Source organism: Triturus cristatus, chromosome 1_1 (genome assembly GCF_964204655.1).
Source record: "Triturus cristatus chromosome 1_1, aTriCri1.1, whole genome shotgun sequence".
Lineage (NCBI taxonomy): Eukaryota > Metazoa > Chordata > Amphibia > Caudata > Salamandridae > Triturus > Triturus cristatus.
Window position 1 is genome coordinate 782048100 of NC_140579.1, and position 12903 is coordinate 782061002.

Below are 12903 nucleotides of genomic sequence, written 5' to 3' on the forward strand. Positions count from 1 at the left end.
AAGAACCCTACACTGCCCGAACACCACTGCCCTAAACCCTGAAACACCACCCCCAGCAAGACCCCCTACACTGCCCAAAAACCAATGCACTGCCCTAAACCCTGAAACACCACCCCCTGCACGACCCACCAAACTCCCCGAATACCACTGCACTGACCTAAAGCTTGAAACACCACCCCCTGCACGACCCCATAGACTGCCCGGACACTACTGCTCTGCCCTAAACCCTAAAACACCACCCCCAGCAAGTCCACCTACACTGCCCGAACACCACTGCTCCTGCACTAAACCCTGAAACACCAGCCTCAGTACGTCCCCCTACACTGCCCAAACACCACTGCTCGGCCCTAAACCCTAAAACAACTCCCCCAGCACGTCCCCTACACTGCCCGAACACCACTGCTCTGACCTAAACCCTGAAACACCAGCCACAGAAAGTCCCCCTACATTGCCCGAACACCACTGCTCTGCCCTAAACCCTGAAACACCAGCCCCAGCATGACACCTTACACTGCCCGAACAACATTGCACTGCCCTAAACCCTGAAACACCACCCCCCGCACGACCCCCTACACTGCCCAAACACCACTGCACTACCCTAAACCCTGAAACAGCACTCCCTCACGACCCCCTACAATGCCCAAACTCCACTGAACTACCCTAAACCCTGAATCACCACCCCCGAACGACCCCCTCGCTGCCATAACACCACTGCACTGCCCTAAACCCTGAAACCCCACACACAGCACGACCCTCTACACTGACCGAATACCACTGCACTGCCCTAAACCCTGAAACACCACCTTCAGCACGACCCCCTACACTGCCCGAACACTACTGCTCTGACCTAAACCCTGGAACACCACCCCAGTACATCACCCTACACTGCCCGAACACCAATGCTCTGCCCTAAACCCTGAAACACCAGCACGATCCCCTACACTGCCTGAACACCACTGTTCTGCCCTAAACCCTGAAACACCACCCTCAGCACGACCCCCTACACTACCCGAACACCAATGCACTGCCCTAAACCCTGATACACCAGCCCCAGCACGACCCCCAACACTGCCCGAACACCACTGCACTGCCCTAAGCCCTGAAACACCACACAAAGCACAACCCCCTACACTGCCCGAACACCACTGCACTGCCCTAAACCCTGAAAACCCACCCCCAGCAAGACCCCCTACACTGCCCGAACACCACTGCACTGCCCTAACCAAGAAACACCATACCCCTGCATTACCCCCTACACTGCCCGAACACCATTGCACTGCCTTAAACCTTGAAACACCACCCTCAGCACGACGCCCTACACTGCCCGAACACCACTGCACTGCCCTAAACCCTGAAACACCACCCCCAGTACGTCCCCCTACACTGCCCGAACACAACTGCACTGCCCAAAACCCTGAAACACCACACCCAGCACGACCCCCCTACACTGCCCGAACACCACTGCACTGCCCTAAACCCTGAAACACCACCCCCAGCACGACCCCTTACACTGCCAGAACACCACTGCACTACCCTAAATCCTAAAACACCAATCCCAGCACGACCCCCTACACTGCCCTAACACCACTGCACTGCCCTAAACCCTAAAACACCAGCCCCAGCACGACCCCTCACCCTGCCCTAACACCACTGCACTGCCCTAAACACTGAAATGCCACACCCAGCATGACACCCTACACTGCCCGAACATCACTGCACTGACCTAAACCCTAAAACACCTTCCCCCACTCGACCCCCTACACTGCCTGAACACCACTGCACTGCCCTAAACCCTGAAACACCACACATAGCACGACCCCCTACACTAACCAAACACCACTGCTCTGCCGTAAACCATGAAACACCACCCTCAGCATGACCCTATACACTGTCCGAGCACCACTGCTCTGCCCTAAACCCTGAAACACCACCCCAGTACGTCCCCCTACACTGCCCAAACACCACTGCTCTGCCCTAAACCCTGAAACGCCAGCACCAGCATGACCCCCTACACTGCCCGAACACCACTACTCTGCCCTAAGCCCTGAAATACCACCCCCAGCACGACCCCCTATACTGCCCGAACACCACTGCTCTGCCCTAAACCCTGAAACACCAGCACCAGCACGACCCCCTACAATGCCCGAACACCACTGCTCTGCCCTAAGCCCTGAAACAACACCCCCAACACGACCCCCTACACTGCCCGAACACCACTGCACTTCCCTAAACCCTGAAACACCACCCCTCACATGACCCCCTACACTACCCAAACACCACTGCACTACCCTAAATCCTAAAACACCAACCCCAGCACAACCTCCTACACTGCCCGAACACCACTGCACTAGCCTAAACCCTAAAACACCAACCCCAGCATGACCCCCTACACTGCCTGAACACCACTGCACTGCCCTAAACCCTGAAACACCACCCCCAGTACGTCCCCCTACACTGCCAGAACACGACTGCTCTACACTAAATCCTGAAAAACCAGCACGACCCCCTACACTGCCCGAATACCACTGCACTGCCCTAATCTCTGAAACACCAGCCCCAGCACGACCCCCACTCTGCCTGAACACCATTGCCCTAAACCCTGAAACACCACCCCCAGCAAGACCCCCTACACTGCCCAAAAACCACTGCACTGCCTTAAACCCTGAAACAACACCCCCTGCACAACCCCCTACACTGCCCGAACACTACTGCAGTGCCCTAAACCCTAAAACACCACCCCCAGCATGACCCCCTACACGGCCCTAACACCACTGCACTGCCCTTAACCCTAAAACACCACACCCTGCATGCCCCCTACACTGCCCAAACACCACTGCACTGCCCTAAACCCTGAAACACTACCCCCTGCATGACCCCTTACATTGCCCGAACACCACTGCTCTGCCCTAATCCCTGAAACACCACCCCCAGCACGACCCCCTCCACTGCCCGAACACCACTGCACTGCCCTAAACCCTGAAACACAGAGCCCCAGCACGACCCCCTACACTGCCCGAACACCACTGCACTGCCATAAACCCTGAAAAACCAGCACCAGTACAACACCCTACACTGCCTGAACACCACTCACTGCCCTAAACCCTGAAACACCACCCTCAGCATGACCCCCTACACTGCCCTAACACCACTGCACTGCCCTAAACCCTGAAACACCAGCCCCAGCATGACCCCCTACACTGCCCGAACACCACTGCACTGCCCTAAACACTGAAACACCAAACCCAGCACAGCCCCCTACACTGCCCCAATACCACTGCACTGCCCTAAACTCTAAAACACCACCCCCCTGTACAACCCCCTACACTGCCCGAACACCACTGCTCTGCCCTAAACCCTGAAACACCACCCCCAGCAAAACCCCCTACACTGTCCGAACACCACTGCGCTAAATCCTGAAACACCACCCCCAGCAAGACCCCCTACACTACCCGAACACAACTGCACTGCCCTAAACTCTGAAACACCACCCCAGTAAGACCCCTTACACTGCCCGAAAACCACTGTACTACCCTAAACCCTGAAACACCACCCCCTGCACGACCCCTTACACTGCCCAAACACCACTGCTCTGCCCTAAACCCTGAAACATCACCCTCAGGACATCCCTCTACAATGCCCAAAACCACTGCTCTACCCTAAACTCTCATACACCACCCCCAGCAGGACCTCCTACACTGGCCAAACACCACTGCACTGCCCAAAACACTGAAACACCACCCCAGAACAACCCCCTACACGGCCTGAACACCACTGCACTGCCCTAAACCCTGAAACATCACCCAAAGCACAACCCCTACACTGCCCGAACACCACTGCACTGCCCTAAACCCTCATACACCACCCCCAGCACGACCTCCTACACTGCCTGAACACCATTGCACTGCCATAAACCCTGAAACACCACCCCCTGCATGACCCCCTATACTTCCCGAACACCACGGCATTGACCTAAACCCTGAAACATCACCCCCACTCGACCCCCTACACTGCCCGAACACCACTGCACTGCCCTAAACCCTAAATAACCACATACAGCATGACCCCTTACACTGCCCTAACACCACTGCACTGCCCTAAACCCTGAAACACCTCCCCCAGCATGACCCCCTACACTGCCCGAACACCACTGCACTGCCCTAAATCCTGAAACACCATACCCAGCAGGATCCTCTACACTGCCCGAACAACACTGCACTGCCCTAAACCCTGAAACACCACCCCTGCTCGACCCCTTACACTGCCCGAACACCACTGTACTGCCCTAAATCCTAAAACACCAACCCCAGCATGACCCCCTACACTGCCCAAACACCACTGCACTGCCCTAAACCCTAAAACACCAGCCCCAGCACGACCCCTCACAATGTCGGAACACCACTGCACTGCCCTAACTCCTGAAACACCACACCCAGCACAGCCCCCTACACTGCCCGAATACCACTGCACTGCCCTAAACTCTGAAACACCACCCCCCTGTATGACCCTCTACACTGCCCGAACACCACTGCACTGCCCTAAACTCTGAAACACCACCCCCAGTAAGACCCCCTACACTGCCCGAACACCACTACTCTGCCCTAAGCCCTGAAACACCACCCCCAGCACGACCCCCTATACTGCCCGAACACCACTGCTCTGCCCTAAACCCTGAAACACCACCCCCAGCAAGACCCCCTACACTACCCGAACACAACTGCACTGCCCTAAACTCTGAAACACCACCCCAGTAAGACCCCTTACACTGCCCGAAAACCACTGCACTACCCTAAACCCTGAAACACCACCCCCTGCACGACCCCTTACACTGCCCAAACACCACTGCTCTGCCCTAAACCCTGAAAGATCACCCTCAGTACATCCCCCTACAATGCCCGAAAACCACTGCTCTACCCTTAACTCTCATACACCACCCCCAGCAGAACCTCCTACACTGGCCGAACACCACTGCACTGCCAAAAACACTGAAACACCACCCCAGCACAACCCCCTACACTGCCTGAACACCACTGCACTGCCCTAAACCCTGAAATATCACCCAAAGCACAACCCCTACACTGCCCGAACACCACTGCACTGCCCTAAACCCTCATACACCACCCCCAGCACGACCTCCTACACTGCCCGAACACCACTGTTCTGCACTAAACCCTGAAACACCAGCCTCAGTGCGTCCCCCTACACTGCCCAAACACCACTGCTCAGCCCTAAACCCTAAAACAACTCCCCCAGCACGTCCCCTACACTGCCCGAACACCACTGCTCTGACCTAAACCCTGAAACACCAGCCACAGAAAGTCCCCCTACATTGCCCGAACACCACTGCTCTGCCCTAAACCCTGAAACACCAGCCCCAGCATGACACCTTACACTGCCCGAACAACATTGCACTGCCCTAAACCCTGAAACACCACCCCCCGCACGACCCCCTACACTGCCCAAACACCACTGCACTACCCTAAACCCTGAAACAGCACCCCCTCACGACCACCTACAATGCCCAAACTCCACTGAACTACCCTAAACCCTGAATCACCACCCCAGAACGACCCCCTCGCTGCCATAACACCACTGCACTGCCCTAAACCCTGAAACCCCACACACAGCACGACCCTCTACACTGCCCGAACACCACTGCACTGCCCTAAACCCCGAAACACCACCTTCAGCACGACCCCCTACACTGCCCGAACACCACTGCTCTGACCTAAACCCTGGAACACCACCCCAGTACATCACCCTACACTGCCCGAACACCAATGCTCTGCCCTAAACCCTGAAACACCAGCACGATCCCCTACACTGCCTGAACACCACTGTTCTGCCCTAAACCCTGAAACACCACCCTCAGCACGACCCCCTACACTACCCGAACACCAATGCACTGCCCTAAACCCTGATACACCAGCCCCAGCACGACCCCCTACACTGCCCGAACACCACTGCACTGCCCTAAGCCCTGAAACACCACACAAAGCACAACCCCCTACACTGCCCGAACACCACTGCACTGCCCTAAACCCTGAAAACCCACCCCCAGCAAGACCCCCTACACTGCCCGAACACCACTGCACTACCTTAAACCTTGAAACACCACCCTCAGCACGACGCCCTACACTGCCCGAACACCACTGCACTGCCCTAAACCCTGAAACACCACCCCCAGTACGTCCCCCTACACTGCCCGAACACAACTGCACTGCCCAAAACCCTGAAACACCACACCCAGCATGACCCCCCTACACTGCCCGAACACCACTGCACTGCCCTAAACCCTGAAACACCACCCCCAGCACGACCCCTTACACTGCCAGAACACCACTGCACTACCCTAAATCCTAAAACACCAATCCCAGCACGACCCCCTACTCTGCCCTAACACCACTGCACTGCCCTAAACCCTAATACACCAGCCCCAGCACGACCCCTCACCCTGCCCTAACACCACTGCACTGCCCTAAACACTGAAATGCCACACCCAGCATGACACCCTACACTGCCCGAACATCACTGCACTGACCTAAACCCTAAAACACCTTCCCCCACTCGACCCCCTACACTGCCCGAACACCACTGCACTGCCCTAAACCCTGAAACACCACACATAGCACGACCCCCTACACTAACCAAACACCACTGCTCTGCCGTAAACCATGAAACACCACCCTCAGCATGACCCTATACACTGTCCGAGCACCACTGCTCTGCCCTAAACCCTGAAACACCACCCCAGTACGTCCCCCTACACTGCCCAAACACCACTGCTCTGCCCTAAACCCTGAAACGCCAGCACCAGCATGACCCCCTACTCTGCCCGAACACCACTACTCTGCCCTAAGCCCTGAAACACCACCCCCAGCACGACCCCCTATACTGCCCGAACACCACTGCTCTGCCCTAAGCCCTGAAACAACACCCCCAACACGACCCCCTACACTGCCCAAACACCACTGCACTTCCCTAAACCCTGAAACACCACCCCTCACATGACCCCCTACACTACCCGAACACCACTGCACTACCCTAAATCCTAAAACACCAACCCCAGCACAACCTCCTACACTGCCCGAACACCACTGCACTACCCTAAACCCTAAAACACCAACCCCAGCATGACCCCCTACACTGCCTGAACACCACTGCACTGCCCTAAACCCTGAAACACCACCCCCAGTACGTCCCCCTACACTGCCAGAACACGACTGCTCTACACTAAATCCTGAAAAACCTGCACGACCCTCTACACTGCCCGAACACCACTGCACTGCCCTAATCCCTGAAACACCAGCCCCAGCACGACCCCCACTCTGCCTGAACACCATTGCCCTAAACCCTGAAACACCACCCCCAGCAAGACCCCCTACACTGCCCAAAAACCACTGCACTGCCTTAAACCCTGAAACAACACCCCCTGCACGACCCCCTACACTGCCCGAACACTACTGCAGTGCCCTAAACCCTAAAACACCACCCCCAGCATGACCCCCTACACGGCCCTAACACCACTGCACTGCCCTTAACCCTAAAACACCACACCCTGCATGCCCCCTACACTGCCCAAACACCACTGCACTGCCCTAAACCCTGAAACACTACCCCCTGCATGACCCCTTACATTGCCCGAACACCACTGCTCTGCCCTAAACCCTGAAACACCAGCATGACCCCCTACACTGCAAAATCACCACTGCTCTGCCCTAATCCCTGAAACACCACCCCCAGCACGACCCCCTCCACTGCCCGAACACCACTGCACTGCCCTAAACCCTGAAACACAGAGCCCCAGCACGACCCCCTACACTGCCCGAACACCACTGCACTGCCATAAACCCTGAAAAACCAGCACCAGTACAACACCCTACACTGCCTGAACACCACTCACTGCCCTAAACCCTGAAACACCACCCTCAGCATGACCCCCTACACTGCCCTAACACCACTGCACTGCCCTAAACCCTGAAACACCAGCCCCAGCATGACCCCCTACACTGCCCGAACACCACTGCACTGCCCTAAACACTGAAACACCACACCCAGCAGGATCCCCTACACTGCCCGAACACCACTGCACTGCCCTAAACCCTGAAACACCACCCCTGCTCGACCCCTTACACTGCCCGAACACCACTGTACTGCCCTAAATCCAAAAACACCAACCCCAGCATGACCCCCTACACTTCCCGGACACCACTGCACTGCCCTAAACCCTAAAACACCAGCCCCAGCACGACCCCTCACAATGCCGGAACACCACTGCACTGCCCTAAATCCTGAAACACCAAACCCAGCACAGCCCCCTACACTGCCCCAATACCACTGCACTGCCCTAAACTCTAAAACACCACCCCCCTGTACAACCCCCTACACTGCCCGAACACCACTGCTCTGCCCTAAACCCTGAAACACCACCCCCAGCAAAACCCCCTACACTGTCCGAACACCACTGCGCTAAATCCTGAAACACCACCCCCAGCAAGACCCCCTACACTACCCGAACACAACTGCACTGCCCTAAACTCTGAAACACCACCCCAGTAAGACCCCTTACACTGCCCGAAAACCACTGCACTACCCTAAACCCTGAAACACCACCCCCTGCACGACCCCTTACACTGCCCAAACACCACTGCTCTGCCCTAAACCCTGAAACATCACCCTCAGGACGTCCCCCTACAATGCCCAAAAACCACTGCTCTACCCTAAACTCTCATACACCACCCCCAGCAGGACCTCCTACACTGGCCAAACACCACTGCACTGCCCAAAACACTGAAACACCACCCCAGCACAACCCCCTACACTGCCTGAACACCACTGCACTGCCCTAAACCCTGAAACATCACCCAAAGCACAACCCCTACACTGCCCGAACACCACTGCACTGCCCTAAACCCTCATACACCACCCCCAGCACGACCTCCTACACTGCCTGAACACCATTGCACTGCCATAAACCCTGAAACACCACCCCCTGCATGACCCCCTACACTGCCCGAACACCACGGCACTGCCCTAAACCCTGAAACACCACCCCTGCTCGACCCCTTACACTGCCCGAACACCACTGTACTGCCCTAAATCCTAAAACACCAACCCCAGCATGACCCCCTACACTGCCCAAACACCACTGCACTGCCCTAAACCCTAAAACACCAGCCCCAGCACGACCCCTCACAATGTCGGAACACCACTGCACTGCCCTAACTCCTGAAACACCACACCCAGCACAGCCCCCTACACTGCCCGAATACCACTGCACTGCCCTAAACTCTGAAACACCACCCCCCTGTACGACCCTCTACACTGCCCGAACACCACTGCTCTGCCCTAAACCCTGAAACACCACCCCCAGCTAGACCCCCTACACTGTCCGAGCACCACTGCCCTAAATCCTGAAACACCAGCCCCAGCACGACCCCTCACAATGTCGGAACACCACTGCACTGCCCTAACTCCTGAAACACCACACCCAGCACAGCCCCCTACACTGCCTGAATACCACTGCACTGCCCTAAACTCTGAAACACCACCCCCCTGTATGACCCTCTACACTGCCCGAACACCACTGCACTGCCCTAAACTCTGAAACACCACCCCCAGTAAGACCCCCTACACTGCCCGAACACCACTACTCTGCCCTAAGCCCTGAAACATCACCCCCAGCATGACCCCCTATACTGCCCGAAAACAACTGCTCTGCCCTAAACCCTGAAACACCACCCCCAGCAAGACCCCCTACACTACCCGAACACAACTGCACTGCCCTAAACTCTGAAACACCACCCCAGTAAGACCCCTTACACTGCCTGAAAACCACTGCACTACCCTAAACCCTGAAACACCACCCCCTGCACGACCCCTTACACTGCCCAAACACCAATGCTCTGCCCTAAACCCTGAAACATCACCCTCAGTACATCCCCCTACAATGCCCGAAAACCACTGCTCTACCCTTAACTCTCATACACCACCCCCAGCAGAACCTCCTACACTGGCCGAACACCACTGCACTGCCCAAAACACTGAAACACCACCCCAGCACAACCCCCTACACTGCCTGAACACCACTGCACTGCCCTAAACCCTGAAACATCACCCAAAGTACAACCCCTACACTGCCCGATCACCACTGCACTGCCCTAAACCCTCATACACCACCCCCAGCACGACCTCCTACACTGCCTGAACACCATTGCACTGCCATAAACCCTGAAACACCACCCCCTGCATGACCCCCTACACTGCCCGAACACCACGGCACTGACCTAAACCCTGAAACATCACCCCCACTCGACCCCCTACACTGCACGAACACCACTGCACTGCCCTAAACCCTAAATAACCACATACAGCATGACCCCTTACACTGCCCTAACACCACTGCACTGCCCTAAACCCTGAAACACCTCCCCCAGCATGACCCCCTACACTGCCCGAACACCACTGCACTGCCCTAAACCCTGAAACACCATACCCAGCAGGATCCTCTACACTGCCCGAACACCACTGCACTGCCCTAAACCCTGAAACACCACCCCTGCTCGACCCCTTACACTGCCCGAACACCACTGTACTGCCCTAAATCCTAAAACACCAACCCCAGCATGACCCTCTACACTGCCCAAACACCACTGCACTGCCCTAAACCCTAAAACACCAGCCCCAGCATGACCCCTCACAATGTCGGAACACCACTGCACTGCCCTAACTCCTGAAACACCACACCCAGCACAGCCCCCTACACTGCCCGAATACCACTGCACTGCCCTAAACTCTGAAACACCACCCCCCTGTACGACCCTCTACACTGCCCGAACACCACTGCTCTGCCCTAAACCCTGAAACACCACCCCCAGCTAGACCCCCTACACTGTCCGAGCACCACTGCCCTAAATCCTGAAACACCAGCCCCAGCACGACCCCTCACAATGTCAGAACACCACTGCACTGCCCTAACTCCTGAAACACCACACCCAGCACAGCCCCCTACACTGCCCGAATACCACTGCACTGCCCTAAACTCTGAAACACCACCCCCCTGTATGACCCTCTACACTGCCCGAACACCACTGCACTGCCCTTAACTCTGAAACACCACCCCCAGTAAGACCCCCTACACTGCCCGAACACCACTACTCTGCCCTAAGCCCTGAAACACCACCCCCAGCACAACCCCCTATACTGCCCGAACACCACTGCTCTGCCCTAAACCCTGAAACACCAGCACCAGCACGACCCCCTACAATGCCCGAACACCACTGCTCTGCCCTAAGCCCTGAAACAACACCCCCAACACAGCCCCCTACACTGCCCGAACACCACAGCACTTCCCAAAACCCTGAAATACCACCCCTCACATGACCCCCTACACTACCCGAACACCACTGCACTTCCCTAAATCCTAAAACACCAACCCCAGCACAACCTCCTACACTGCCCGAACACCACTGCACTACCCTAAACCCTAAAACACCAACCCCAGCATGACCCCCTACACTGCCTGAACACCACTGCACTGCCCTAAACCCTGAAACACCACCCCCAGTACGTCCCCCTACACTGCCAGAACACGACTGCTCTACACTAAATCCTGAAAAACCAGCACAACCCCCTACACTGCCCGAACACCACTGCAATGCCCTAAACCCTGAAACACCAGCCCCAGCACGACCCCCACACTGCCTGAACACCATTGCCCTAAACCCTGAAACACCACACCCAGCAAGACCCCCTACACTGCCCAAAAACCACTGCACTGCCTTAAACCCTGAAACAACACCCCCTGCATGACCCCCTACACTGCCCGAACACTACTGCAGTGCCCTAAACCCTAAAACACCACCCCCAGCATGACCCCCTACATGGCCTTAACACCACTGCACTGCCCTAAACCCTAAAACACCACACCCTGCATGCCCCCCTACACTGCCCAAACACCACTGCACTGCCCTAAACCCTGAAACACTACCCCCTGCATGACCCCTTACATTGCCCGAACACCACTGCTCTGCCCTAAACCCTGAAACACCAGCATGACCCCCTACACTGCAAAATCACCACTGCTCTGCCCTAATCCCTGAAACACCACCCCCAGCACGACCCCCTCCACTGCCCGAACACCACTGCACTGCCCTAAACCCTGAAACACAGAGCCCCAGCACGACCCCCTACACTGCCCGAACACCACTGCACTGCCATAAACCCTGAAAAACCAGCACCAGTACAACACCCTACACGGCCTCAACACCACTGCACTGCCCTAAACCCTGAAACACCACCCTCAGCACGACCCCCAACAGTGCCCGAACACCACTGCACTGCCCTAAACCCTGAATCACCACACACAGCATGACCCCTTACACTGCCCGAACACCACTGCACTGCCCTAATCCCTGAAACACCTCCCCCAGCATGACCCCCTACACTGCCCTAACACCACTGCACTGCCCTAAACCCTGAAACACCAGCCCCAGCATGACCCCCTACACTGCCCGAACACCACTACACTGCCCTAAACACTGAAACACCACACCCAGCAGGATCCCCTACACTGCCCGAACACCCCTGCACTGCCCTAAACCCTGAAACACCACCCCTGCTCGACCCCTTACACTGCCCGAACACCACTGTACTGCCCTAAATCCCAAAACACCAACCCCAGCATGACCCCCTACACTGCCCGAACACCGCTGCACTGCCCTAAACCCTAAAACACCAGCCCCAGCACGACCCCTCACAATGCCGGAACACCACTGCACTGCCCTAAATCCTGAAACACCACACCCAGCACAGCCCCCTACACTGCCCTAATACCACTGCACTGCCCTAAACTCTAAAACACCACCCCCCTGTACAACCCCCTACACTGCCCGAACACCACTGCTC